Raw genomic sequence first — 14,919 nt, 5'->3', positions numbered from 1 at the left:
TGACCTACAAGAAAAAGGAAGTTTCACAGGGCATACTCCAGCAGTTCCAGTTTTGAGACTCTATCAACTAGAAAGTACTCAAAACATGTCAACAAAAATCCCTGGATCTTTAAACTTCTTGACCACAGCAACTTTCTGATGAAAATGCTTTTCCCTCAAAGGCTTTTAATGTGTGGATTTTGCTGAGGGCCATGGCAGAGTTTTTTCCATACCACATTAGAAGGGTTGTTCTGACGGAAGACACATACTGGGGGGAGGAGGGGTTGGTGGGAAGTGAGTGGGAGGACTGGAGGATCTTTTTTTTTCTTTTTTTTTTTTAAATGAAGCTAAAAGGCCCAGGTTCACCATCCGGCTCTGCCACTCCCTGGAGGGCTAAAATACAAATAAGCTCCATCCACAAGAACAGTAGCTGCCTGAGGGCAGGGGCCTCTTGTGTCTTGGACTTGGGCCTCCTGTGTCTTATTCTGTAATACTGTGTCCCCAGTATACAGAATAAGGCCCAGCATAGGGTAGGCACTCAATATATGTTGAATAAATGAGCAAATCAACGAATGAACAACTCTGGGTGAAATTCACTGGAGGAAGTTTAGCTTCTGTTTCTCCACCTGGCATGATACCACAGGCGACCCAGTGAGGGGATTAAGTGGAAGATGTGTGTAATGCTTCATTATCTGTAAACCAGTATTGCTGGAGAGTACGGACCTGCTGCAGGCAACACAAAACGAAGACAATCTCACCACCACATTGCATCAAATGATCGTCACTGTCTATAAGGCAAATTTCAATGCCACTTGAAAGTACTTTTTGGATGGACTCACAGCTGTCTGTCCTTAGATCATAAAAGTACTGGCTTGTTCACTTTGAGAAATAAATGTAACCAAGTAAGCCCAGCACACTTGTGCCATGCCCATTCATCAGTGAGGAAACAGCTTCAATACAAGCTTTTTTGTAATGGCTTGCCCTGCCATGGGATTTCAGGTGAAGCTCAGATTTCAAGGTTCTGCAATACCTAATTCAGACGGCTTTCCAACTTGTCTAAAACATTTTATAGTTGCCCTGAAGTATTTCAAAAATTCTGCTGAGAATGATTCTCCCATTTACATACAACACAAAACGTGTATGGTAAAATTTAAATGCAGTGTCTTCATGCTGAAGCTGAGCAATGACTTTATCAAATTCTGTATCCTGGAAGATGAAGCATGTTTCTGAAGAAGAATGCTTGGAGTTGATATAATTTATAAGTGAGGGGATGATTTTTTATTACACCGTATGCATCCACATGAAGAAATAAAACTCTGGAAAAAGCCCGAGTTCAGCAGCTGGAAGGTGAGGTGAGAACTCCCAGGTCCAGCCATGCTCCCCACTACATGCCTATGCATTTCCATGTACCCAGGTTCTGCCTCTGAAAGGCACAGCACCATTCTGAATCAAGGAAACAAGCCAGGACGTGCAAAGATGAGGGCAGAATTCCTTCCACCCCACTCACGACAACAGCCCAAGTAAGGAATACTAAGCTCTTGAATGGCTTTCCATAATTCATCATCCTGGGATACAGGAGAAAAAATACCCCACAACCTCTCCCTAGCCGAACTCTGGAAATAGGTTGACTCATTTCATTTCTGTGGTTTTTCAGAGTAAAAGCTGTGGAATCTTCATGGCAGTAGATAGTTGTTTCCTTTAAAGCTTATAAGCCTTTCTTGATGAAGAAAAACTAAACACTCAAAAGTATCATTAAGTGACAGCAGCACCAACAATACCACCATGAAGCCTGGTATAGTTGTGGGTGCCTCTGTCACAGTCCCAGTGAAAAGATACAAGTCCCTGATGCATAGGCACTCCCTTGGTAAGAATCTGGCCTGGAAAGTCTTGGAGATACAGTGCAGTGGCCTGTAAGCGGGTAGATGCGGGGGACCGCTTAAAGGAGCACCTCCTTGAGCTTCTGGTCCAGGTGTGGCCATCTGGCTCTATCAGCTCTCTGCTCACAGGACACAGAGAAGAGGCTCAGCTGGAAACAACTGCATAGAGTCAAGTGGCTGCCTCCAAGAGATGCTGTGAGCCCAAACTCACTGTCACGTGGGGTGTAAGTGGGATTAGTGCCTACTTCCATGGCTCCAGAAAAAGGGTAAAGACAGTCATTTCTGTTTTTGCTGAAGCTGAGTCCACTGAAGACTCAGACCAGAAATGGGTCAGGCCAGAGCCAGAGTCAACTCTGAAGCTTGCTTTTATTTACTCTTGGCAAGTCCCAACTTCCTGGTTCTAAGGGGAATGAAATGGGGGAGGGTTAAAAGTCTTATAAAAAGGCTCCAAAGGCTTCTTGGACACCAAAGAGCTCTTACAAAACTACATTTTGATGAGCTACATGTAAATGAATCAGAAACATATGGATTTCATTTCCTTCATAACACACAGGGGTTTCAGAACGAAGAGGTTGTGGAGTGCTTGCCGAGATAAGTCTGAGCTCTGGTGAAAATGTTACAGTGGGGGAAGCTTCAGACATATGCTGAACCTAAATTAAGAGTAGGCCAACACCCCCGTGCCCACACCCCTTCCTCTATGGGGCTTTGATATCCACCAGCTAACCTTAGGTGCTATGTACAGAGACAGTAAGCACTACATACCCAAATGTGACAGGCGCTTGGGGTCTGTGGCTTTCTCTGATGATGTTTGAGGATTTGGAAGTTTCTTGTAACCAGCTCCAAAATATTGAATATTTTGCTGGCTGCTAGGAGTTATGAAGCAGAAGATACAGACATTTTATTTCCCCAGATTCCACTAAAGGGGATGCAGGCAGCATGTCCCTGAGAGGTGAACACTGTGTATGCTGAAGCAAAGGAGGGATTCTACTTTAGAGCACTCACTAATTTGAGGCTTTTTGTAGCACACACCCGGGAGCTTCGACTGTCTTGCAGAGAGCTCAACCTAATTGACTTCTCTGGGATGTGGGCTGGAGAGGGAGTGGGCAGACATCCATATTGTAAGATTGGTAATCTTGGCCTCTGCCTTTTCACACAAGCATTTGTTAAGCTAATGAATTATGAGGGGGCAATAAAGAAGCTAGTAGTAAATGAGGTTTCTGCAGGGAGCTGCTTGATAGGGTCAATCACTCAACACCTGTTTTAGTTAAAAATTAAATGGATTGTTTTAATTTTATATGTCAGCCAGTGTGTTTGAGTCAAGAAAACAGATTGTCACCAAAGAAAGAAAAAGATAAAACAAAAAGCAGGACAACAGATGCTGGTGAAGACATGAGGAAAAATGGAAAACAGACAAGTGTTACAAAGGCAGCCATGAGAATTGATGAGAAAGAACTTTAAAACAGCTGCAACAGAGAGAAAATGGTGCAGAAAATGGCACCTGCCCCATGCAAGGCACAAAGCTGGTTGTTGGGAAGAACATCAAACATCACAAAAGCCATTTTCTTTTGATAGGTCAAATGGTTGGTGGCATTATCTCTTCTCGCCTCTGAACACAACTACAATCACTTTCTGTTGATAATAATGTTAAGCTTAATTATACAGAGGCTGCACTTGAACGTTTCCTTCCTTAAAGCTAAGCAATGCCATTATTTTTCATTTAATTGCAGAATAAGGGGTGCTCTGTTCATGAAGTCCAGGAATTGCTAATATAACAATGGTGAATGCAGTGGCAGTGCACGACTTCAATTTTCATGATTACTATTCACTAGGGGTCTGTCAAATGGATAGAATAGGCTCTTTTCTTCTCTATCAGCTAGCAAAGGGCACTTTACCCGAGAGAAGCTGCATGGCAGGAAGAGTGAAACAAGCTGCCCTGTCTGCTGCAGGCTTAGGTTCAAAGTCCAACCCTGCAAGCCCAAATCCCAAGTCTTTGGACACAGAACAGCTGCTTATACAAGTTCACACTTGTATAAAATCAGGTGAGGACAAATGGACGATGATGCAGCAAGCACACTCCTGGTAACTGGCAAAGGTGGCATCCTTTGTTGCCAAACATTTCATAAAGGGTTTTTCACTCAAAGACGGACAGAAGGGTTTGGAAAAGGAAATGGAACTAGAAGTCCCAAGAATCGGAGAAAGAGAAATTTAGGGTGTGCATTTAAATAAGAAATGGATATGTCTCATCACAGACAGTACCTTCTACTGTTGAACTGCCCTTTTTAGGGGATCAAGTACCATGTTTGTTTGAGTCACCTTCGTAATTCTATGCCATATTTCATGCTGCCCAGGAAATTATTCACATCTTAAGCTACATATCTCAGTAAAGCTGCACAACCCATAGGTAATTTGCTAACCTTAGTAACAATTCTATAGATCTTGTAGCATTTTTTATTTAAAAAACCAACTTCTCACCTGCCTCTAATCCATGTCCTTTCAGATCCTGGGCCCTGGATGCCTGTTAGTGCAGATGTTGGCTTAGCAAACAGAGGGTATGGTCCAACTTGCCTATGAACCGGGAAGCGTAATATTTTAATATTTGTGCCTTAAGCAGTTATTTTACTTAAAAGCACAGGAAATCTTGTCTTTTTTCTTGTTACAAAATCTTACAAAGCTACTGGAAAGATCTCTGCAGGCCAGTGGTTTTCAAAGTGGGTTCCCAGAACTAGCAACAGCAGAATCATCCGGGAACTGGTTAGAAATGCAAAGTCTCGCCACCACCTCTCAACCCCCCAGACCTAACGAACGAGAAATTCTGGGGTGTGGCCCAGTGGCCTGCGTTTTAACAGGCCCTTTAGGTGATTCTGCTTCACGTTCAAGTTTGAGAATGGCCGCTCTAAGGCACTGGTTCTCAATCCTGGCTGCACATTATAATCACCTGGAGAGTTGTTTTTGAAAACAATCAATACCTGGTCTTACCCTAGACCAATTAAACCAGAAACCTCTAAGGCAGGGCCCAGGCAGCAGTCTTTATTTAAAAGCCCCCCAGCTGATTTGACTGCAAAGGCAAAATTGAAAACCACTGTTGTAAGCAGACCTGCCCTGTCCAGCTTCAAGCCAAATCTCACAGCAGCAGACATTGCCAATAACTGCAAGTAGTTACCCCAAAGCAACTTACTATTATTGATTAAATGCTGCTTTCTAAAAAATGAAGGCACACCTGTATATATGGTGGCTTCTACCCAAAGATGTCCTGATCTAATATCAGCTTTATGAATTATGAAGAAATAGAAGTGCCAATGATCAGGGTAAGGAAAGGATGAATAAATTGAAATGGAGGCACAACCACAACAAAACAAAAACAGGCTGTTTCAGGAATCAGCAGATTTGTTGGAACAAGGGTCATATAGACAGCAATACTCTGAAGTGTCTCCGCCCTGGAGAAGCAGAATATTACAAAATGTTCTTTTTCTTTTAAATGTTTATAATGAGAGTTATCAGAAAGAAAACTAGCTAAAACTGAACAGTACAGAATAGCACTGGATGCTTTCAGGGAACACCTTATGTTTGAAGTTGTAAAAACTGTGATGTCATTCATTTAAATTTGAGTGCAACAAGATCACTTGGAACAAGTAAACCACCTAAACATCCCTGTATGTGCGGGGCCAAAGTTGTAATATTGCCAATTTTTAATTTAGGTTTAATTTTGTCACTCCTGTTGTGGCTTATTAAGAAAATGTATTTTTTTGAGAGGTGGATACTGCAGTCTGTAGGGGAAAATGATACACTGTCTTGGATGAGCTTTGAAATACTTCGGTATAGAAAGAAAAAAAGGAGGGAACCAAGAAAAGTCAATGTAGCAAAAAATCATCAGCTTTGTCAAATGAAAGTAATGGCTACCATTGTTTAATGTTCCTTTGGCATCATTTGAAACTTATGGAGGCCAGGTGTGGTAACTTACACCTGTAATCCCAGCATTTTGGGAGGCTGAGGTGGGAGGATCGCTTGAGCCCAGGAGTTTGAGACTGGCCTAGGCCACACAGTGAGACCTCGTCTCTACAAAAAATAAAAAAAATTAGCTGGGCACGGTCTCATTGACATGTGCCTGTGGTCCCAGCTATTTGGAAGGCTAATCAGGGAGAATCATGTGAGCCTGGGAGGTCAAGGCTGCAGTGAACCGTGATTGCACCACTGCACTACAGCCCAGGCAACAGAGTGAGACCCTGTCTCAAAAAAAAAAAAAAAAAGAAAAGAAAAAAAGAAACTTATATAATTATTTCCCCACTTCTAATATTAGAAGCCTACAGAGAAAATCCTAAAAGTGCTAAAGGGTCGTATTTTTGAGATGCTACCTCCTTGAAGCAGTAGACTAAGCCTATGGTTATACCTGCATGTGATTTTATTTATTTTTCATAGCAACACAAAGGCCATTATCTTTCCCCTGTCGTACCTGTGAAAAGCCTGAGGTCTGGAGTAGGTCAGTAATTCTCAATGCCACACTGCTAGGCAGTGGCTGAGCTGAAATACCCATGCCTGTCCAAGTGACTGATGCCTATGACCTTCCATCCCCCTTCACTGCCTTTCCTTCTTTGTGGACAGTCCTGAGTTTAGGGTCAGCACTACAAAGCGAAACACTCCAATCACCTGGGGCACATTCCTTTTCTCACTCCTTCTCAAGTCCTCGTCTTCTATCCTCCCAGTGACTCATCTCAGGACCTCAGTTTCCCCACCTAAATGTTGCCTCTTAGGTTTCATGTGGGAATTAAAGGAGTGTGTGTGAGTGTGTGTGTGTTGTGTGTGTATGTGTGTGTGTGTGTGTGTGGTGTGTGTGTGTGTGTATATACCTAAACACCTTAGAACAGTCCCTGGGAGATAGCATTATATACATAATCATTATTATATTTCCACCCTAGTAACTTTCTCACCACTCAAAACTTTCTCCTTCATGAAGTGTCTTCATGATTAACTTTAAATGGATAATAACTGGACTAAGCAGCAGATTCACTGAGAAGTTTACACAATTATCTCATTCATTCCTCATGACTCTGTAAAATTAGGGTGTTTTCTTCTCTGGAAGAAATACAAAATACAAAGAACATATGTTTATGGTGTGTATGAGGTTTTTGTGCGTGTGAGTGTGTATGTCCACAGTAGCTTTCAAAAGAACAGTCATTCTTATCAACTAGATTCTGGAGAACGTGAGAGAAATATGATTAAAACATTACTGATAAGGCATCATTATTTATGTTAGTGAATTCTAACTGGACCTATCTAGATGTATGCTTACAGATTACTTGCCCAAGGAGAACAGGTGCTAGTCCTTGGAAGAAGTATGATTAATAAACACTGTTTAGGATTTGAGATACCCAAATAGGTATTTGGAAAACAGATCTTCAGAAGGAAGGTAAATGTTTCTATTAGAGTATAAACAATGCAGTCCTACCGAGCACAGTTGCTCAGCGTGATGACTCATCATGCAGCTTCAGCCTACTTGAGACTCACTAAGGATCACACAATAATAAACACAACCTACTACGTGCTCACCACGGTGGCCGATTCCCTGGTGAGGAGAGGAGTATCAGGTGACTCTAGTCCCAATAATTGAAAGAGGGAAAGCTAACATATAAAACGGAAAAATTAAAGGTTAAGGTAGAGACTATAAGGAAGGGAAAGTGTTTTGAAAATGTAAAACATTTCATGTTTGACTCAAGGTAAGCGGACATGTCTTAACTTCAGAAATAGCCTGTAAAAATGCACCAAAATGGGAAGGTCATGCACCAAGTTCAGAATAGTGCTTACGCTTCTGATAATGAACACGGTTGACACAATGATCTCATTTATTCCTCCTGATTCTATGAGGTAAGAACTATTATCGGCCAGGTGTGGTGGCTCATGCCTGTAATCCCAGCACTTTGGGAGGCCGAGGCGGGTGGATCACCTGAAGTCAGGAGTTTGAGACCAGCCTGAGCAACATGGTGAAACCCCATCTCTATTAAAAAATACAAAAAATTAGCCAGGCGTGGTGGCACATGCCTGTAATCCCAGCTACTCGGGAGGCTGAGGCAGGAGAATTGCGTGAACCCGGGAGGCAGAGGTTTCAGTGAGCCGAGACGGCGCCATTGCCTCCAGCCTGGGTGTGACAGAGTAAGACTCCATCTCTGAAAAAAAAAAAAAAAGAACTATTATCCCCATTTCAGAGACAAGGAAACTAAAGGTCAGCAAGCAAAGCAAAGTAGCCCAGACCCAGTATTTGAACTCAAGCCCTCTAATGTCACAGTTTTTATCCTTAAGAATTCCGTCGTGTGACTTCAGAACATGCAGGGAGAAATGTCAACATAGGCTGGAGGAGTAAGCCAAGGTGACAGGGAGTAGCTTATCCCTACTTGAGCTCTGGCAAAGTAGTGGCGGCATCTGGATAGGTGAGGAAGGCATGGACAGGGTGACAGGAGAGGCTGGAATACACATGGCACACACATGACCAGGAACTTCATGCTGGCCAGAGCCACAAGGGGCATAAGGACTCATGGAAACAAGAATGAGAAAGAATGGGGCTGGAAGGAAGAAACTGACAACTGTATACAACTATCTCACTGGCAGCTGGAGGTGCAAAGTAGCGGCCCATGAGGCCTGGATATCTGGGCATGACCAGCACAGAGCTGCTGAGTGAAGGTCATACGCAGCCTTAGATGGAGAATAGAGGGCCAAGGACTGATGTGGAGAACGGCCACCACTTAGGTCAGAAGAAAGGCCTGGTGACGGGGAACGTGTATTTTTAGTCTTATATATACCCATGAGGTTCCACCTGGATTCAAATCCAGTACGCACCTTACTAGCTGTGACATTGGCCAAGTCACAAAAATTCTCTGTGCCTCATTTTACTCAAATATAAAAAGAGAATAAGAAGATATATAAGAATATCTGTCTCATAGGATTGTTGAGCGAAGACACACACACACACACACCCCCAAGATGAGAACAAGGCCAGGCACAGATAAGTGCTCTGTAAGTGTCCACTTGCTGCTATCATCATCGTCATCGTCATCACTCTTCACAGAAGCGTGGTCCACAGCGTTGTTTGTAACAGTGAAAAATTAGAAACAAACCATAATGTACGTTCAAAGGGAAATGGCCAAGGAAATAAATATCTATACCACGGACTGTCACACTGCAGTTTTCAAAACTGAGGTAAAGATTTCCATATCCCAACTTAGAAAGGCCTCCAAGACATAAAGATAGGAGAAAAAAAATAAGCCAAATTCCAGAATTTTCATCCACACTCACTGGCAGTGACTACGCTCTTTCACACAAACATTCTCAGCGTCTTGGTAATTTATCGGTAGAATGAGTTACGAGAAGCTCCTGTCCATGATGATCAAACTACCAGATTCTTAAAACGTGTTGCTTTTACATCATGCCAAATGGGTGAACCAGAACAATTCTGTTTAGGTGACTTTTGGAGAGCATGTCTAATAACAATTAGATTTTTCTCTTACATTTTTCACATGATACGGTCTGAGCCCGAGCCCTCAGTGGCAGGGAAGGGACCAAATTCCAACAGGCCTGACTGGCTGTCGCCTATTTTAATCACCAGACAAAGCAGATAAGTTGCAGGGGGATAGAAAAATTAGACATGTCTGTTTTTGCTTTTTAGAGGCAATTAGGGGATTTATAGCCAATGTGTTGTTATTTTTTGAATCAGAGCCAGTAATTGTTTTTTTTTCTTTCAGAGAGGATGATTATACCATAATCACTGACATTTTTAAGGAACATTTTGGAGCCACAACTTTGCTTCCCTAGAACAAGCACTAGTTACTGAAACTTGCCATGTCACTTGGGATGAGGAAGAAAATTTGAGTGTGAGGCCCTGGGGAAGCTCTCAGAAGACACACCTTTGTTCTCAAAGTAAAACGACAAAACAGCTGCAACGATTATTGAAATGCAGAGCCAAACTCTGAATCCACAAACCTGTAGGGAGAATCCTAATTTGCAGAGATTCCTACAGTCCAGGATGTTTAGAAAGAATCCAACTCTCTCAAGTAATTAAAACTTTCCCACTGACATTTTGTTAAAAGTATTATTCTCTTTGGTATACCCTTTCCTTATGGAAAATAAGGGTTGTCTTCGGGCTTCCTCCACTATGATGACCTCCAATTCCACATTGCTTGAGTCTCAATCAACAGCATGTGTACCAAGTCCTACACTTTGGGGAGGTAACACTGACAGAAAATATACCCAGTGAATTTAACAGCAGGAGAAGAGAAAACGCTAGGAAAAGATCAAAGTTCAGGATTTGAACTTTGGAGAGGTAAAAAGAAAGTTAATGGTAACCTTGGTTTTCTATTTCTGAATTGAAAGCAGCTATTTAAAAGGTAGAAAAATAAAAAGAATAGGCTTAAAGACAAGACTATCTATAGCTGGATATACGTCTTCCTTCCACACCTTTATTGTTCTTACATACATAAATTCAATTGTAACTCCAGTACTTAATACATGCAGAGTACTGTGCTAATCACTGAAGAGGGTGATTCAGAAAAGGCAATAATTACAAAATGTGCTTAAGGATTCATAAGAGAAAACTCCTAGAAATGCTCCCCACCTCCCAATTTTCTTTCCTCAATTCACCACTGACTGAGAAATCCTCTTAACTTTCAATATCCTCATCATAAAATGAACGGAATAATTGCCAACACACTGTTTCCTCTTTGAAATTTTTCTAGTGGCTTAAACATCAAGAAAATCTCATATTTAATAATAATCATAATCTATGAAAGTTTTTCATTTGAGAAAAATATTTAAATAGAAAGTGAAGATTTTTTTTCCAAAAATGGTTTCATAAACTAAGGATATAAAAGTTATAAAAAACAGCAAATTATTTTATAATAATTATATTGAAATATAATAAATAGATAATAATACAAATAGTAATTTGTCCTTTCCCTGTTGGAAAATATACTGCTATCTCACCCAAAAAAGAGCTACCAAAATTTTCATATATATTTTTATCAAAAGGTTTCAGAACCTAAATAAAGCAAAGAGAAGTAAAATGACCTTTAAAAGGTCATCTTTTCCTTTGATGAATTTTTACGGTGGACTTCAGGATGCCAGGTACAGGGCCTGGTGCTGGGGATAGAATGTTGGATAAAATACAGGGAGGAAAATATTACTCAAATACTCATACTAATACGTAACTAGAAGCTGTGGTAGGGACAACCACCCAGTGCATGGAGATGATTTCATGCCAGGAATCGAAGGCAGCCCTGAAGAATGACATCTGAGCAGCTCTTTGAAGAACACCAGAGGTCAGGCAGCAAGTCAACTGCAGCAAGCCAGGAACTCCAGTACGTTCCAGCCCAAGGGTCTTCCCCACCTGTCTCTTTCAAGAATGCTGGAGGCTGTGATTCGAGTACTCCTCCTGGAATTCCATGCTGGAACCCTGAACCTGACTGAGGAGCAGCCTTCCCTCCTGGCAGCTGCCCCTTGGAATCTGCCTGTTTTCCTCTTTCCAGCCCCTCCCACATGCCCCTGGGACTGTCCCCTGTCCTGTCCCTCCTATTACTGAGAGTTTATGACAATGAGACGCCCAGCAGCAAGGCTGGTGCTCATAGATGTAGGGAGGGTTTATCCATCCTTCTTTCCCAATCCCCCCACCACTGTGCCCAGATCCTGCATAGATCTTGGTCAAAGGCTCTTTCCTCTTTCACCCTGTCCTTCCAGCAGCGGCACAGGGAAGTCTCTAGAGCCTCAGCCTTCCTTCTCACAAGAAAAAGGCCAAGAGCTGGAGTTCCTGAACTCAAAAACAGCTCAATGATGGGAAGCCAGCTGCTTTAAAAAAGAAAAAACACAAGCATTCTTTATAAGACCTATTCCATTTCTGTGGGGTGTGTCATATTAGAGACAACAGCTGCTTCAAGTTAATAAAATCTGAAATATCTTCGCTTGGAACCTGATCACTAGTTTTAAGTCGGATTTCTGTGACTATTTCTCATCTTATGATATGAATTCTTCATTCTTGTGTGGCAATAAAATTGAGCAATGTGGTTATTCTTTATTCCCATTTTAGGTTAACAATGATACACTTTAAATCCAAGGCCTCATATTACAAACTATGTAATCAAACTAATGGCCGTAAATAACAAAAAAGTAATTACAAAGCTGGAACTTATCTCAGCACTCTTAACCAATTAATCTCACGGGCAATTTTCTGCCATTCTGCCATTCACTAGTTAAAGGTTGTGTCTTATGTCTTACGACTAACATTAAATTTCTGAAAAGTATTTAAAGATATGGGAGACTATGTTGTTATGATTCAAAAGGTATGCAATTTAATAAAATTTTAAAACATCATTTAAAATCACTTAACTCTGTAGTCAGGGATTTTAGAACATTAAATACCATTTACTTCAACTTATGTCTTGCAGACAAGAGCGAGAAGCAAAAATACAAAAACTCAAGAGTTAAATGGTATGACCTCAATTTTTTTCTATGCATAAAAAGAAAAAAACACACCAAAATCTTAAGTGATTATCTTTGGGGTGTAGAATTTCACTTTGTCACATATTTTTCTATATTTTCTATAAAATGAAAATGCATAATTTTTACATTAAATAAGTTTGTATCTTTAATACATGCTTTTTTCTTTAGGACTGAAAAAATCAAATACAGAAATTCTGTTGCCAAAAATAGCCCTCTGTAGTATAACCAGTTATGTTTATGTAATGCAAATAAAATCTTTGGCTAGCTCTATACCACGGAGGGAAAGCTCCTTGGGTATGTGGAAAAAAAAAAATCTCCAGGAGCATATCTGGAAAGTCAGCAGGGAGATAATTTAAAAAACAAAGTACTAAATATCAATCTTAAATGTCCTAATTTTTGTACAGTGTGATAAGTTTCTTCTGAGGTCTAAGTATCCCTGCAAGGTTCAAAAATGTTGTTTGGAAAACTAAATTTTCTTTATCATTGACAACTCTCCCCAGAACAAATTCTGGTATACTCTCTAGTTATGGTATCTACTCCAACAAAACAGATATATAGGCAAAAGTGGATAAACTAGAAGATTCATCCTTCACTGGCCTTTTGGCAAGAGACACAGCCACTCAGACACAGAAATGTGAATGAGCAAACTCTCCTTCCTCCTCTTTTTCCTGTTCAGTCCCGCTCCCTGGGTCAGGGGCTGGGACCCAGAGGACCTAATAAGGAAAGGGGAGAACTAGGTCTCTAAGCCTTTGGAGAATCCATTCCAAGACAAACACAGCAGGCTCCCTCAATTCCTTACAAATGCAAATGGAAGGGGAGGGTAAACGAAGAACGGTAATCAACTAAATATGCTATGTAAGCTTTACAATAACCTCTTAATCATGGACTCTCTTAAGCCTATGAGTTTCAACATCAACCCTGCAAGCCAGGAACAGCCCAGAGCTGCACTGTTTGACAGCCTACGCAAAGGGATCACAAGGGTTTCCAAGGACATGCGTCTGCTCTGCTTTACAAGCTGCGGGAGGCTTCAAGTTTGCCCAAGAACTATTGATGGAACCGACCATATGCATCTTACTAGGCTAAGAATTCAAGAGAAATGCTACAGTAGTGTTGAGACACAGTTCCTACCCTCAATAAGACCCCAGGCACACCAAGCAACTGGAACACCCAGGCAGACACAATTAACCACAATTAGTGGGATGGCGGGGGTTGTCACAAACTTTCTCTGGCTGATGCCTTTCAGTGGGTTTGGAATTAATATCATGCCCGGTTGACAATGTTGTTCTCAACCTGAAGGCTTAACTGAGAAGGAGTTACTGAAAACTGTGGGTTTTGTTTTGTTTTAAACACAGTTTCACAGTTTGGCCCAGCAATGTGTAGGACTTTATTTTCTTTTGTTTCCGGTGCCATTTTATGGAAAGGGGTAACAAAACCCCTCAATGATAATGATATTAATAAAAGATGGGATTATGACATTAAATGAGGTCTAATCTACAAAATATGTTGACACAAGAATCCAAACAAGAAAACCTTCCGAAGTTGTCTCAGGAGTCTATATTAAGGAGAACCTCTCTGTTTGGTGTGAAAGTGTCTTAAACGCCTCTCACACACTTGCTAATCTCCCTCTTGCACATGGGTTTCAGGCCTTGGAGCCTTCAGTTGATCTGAAGATGCTGTTTTTCACTGCACATCAAGGCCACCTTCTAGTTACTGCATGTGATACTTGTTTCCTATTTATGTAAGAAAGAGACGGTTTGCTTTTAAAATAAGTTTACACTTTAAAAGAGGGGATTTAAATAAAAATATTAAATAACAACATGGATAGTAGAAGGATGGATGGTGGTATCTGAATGACTGAAGTTTGGCCAAGGCTGGAATATAGTTTCAATGTGTGTGCAATTAAAACAAGGCAAAATGAAATCCTAAACAACTAGAAACTATCTCACCACAAAATTATCTTAGTTCTTCCTTAGAGTCAATATTTACATTCCCAGAGAACATGGGAGCACCCGGTTCATTTACAAATCACAGACACTATTTTCTGTCAAGGGCGGGAGCAGCTCTGCCATGCCCACTGTCGCTGACATGATGTAATTAGCATGGGTTATGTTAAAACTTAGGTTTCTGCAGGGGACATCTCCCAGAGTCTGCGCCAGACAGTGCCTGCTCTCAAGAGAACCAACAATGTGTAGGTACGAACATGACTTTAATCCAATAAGGCTTGAAATCTTTTTCCTCAAAACCTTTTCCCTGAAAACCTTCAAGAGAAGAAAAACATTTTCGAAGAGCTCCTTTTATGTGCCAAAAGCTATACTGGACGATATTCACAAATCTGCCAAATTTGACTGTTACAAGCATCTTATGACTTACCATTATTACTGTCCCCATTTTACCGATGAAGAAACAGAGGCCAGGAATGACAGCGTGAGTGGAATAAGGGACAGAATTCAACCCCGAGGCTGAGTGCTCCTCATCCCCCAACTATACAAGGGTGTGTTTGAGAGCAAAAGCTCTGGAGCATAACATACAGATGGAGAAACAAGACCTTCCATAAGAAAATATGCACCACTGTGTATGTTGTGGAAGAACTGGG

At 41.2% G+C, this 14,919-nt stretch overlaps 1 protein-coding gene across 2 annotated transcripts in view; it reads right to left on the bottom strand.

The window, feature by feature from the left end:
• The window catches only part of PDZRN3 (PDZ domain containing ring finger 3), a 242,725-nt gene that overhangs the window by 162,867 nt on the left and 64,939 nt on the right, over positions 1-14,919 (bottom strand). The window lies entirely within an intron of this gene.

This window comes from Nomascus leucogenys, chromosome 21 (genome assembly GCF_006542625.1).
Source record: "Nomascus leucogenys isolate Asia chromosome 21, Asia_NLE_v1, whole genome shotgun sequence".
Classification (NCBI taxonomy): domain Eukaryota; kingdom Metazoa; phylum Chordata; class Mammalia; order Primates; family Hylobatidae; genus Nomascus; species Nomascus leucogenys.
Note: the sequence above shows the minus strand (reverse complement) of the source record. Positions and strands in the feature narration are given on the sequence as shown.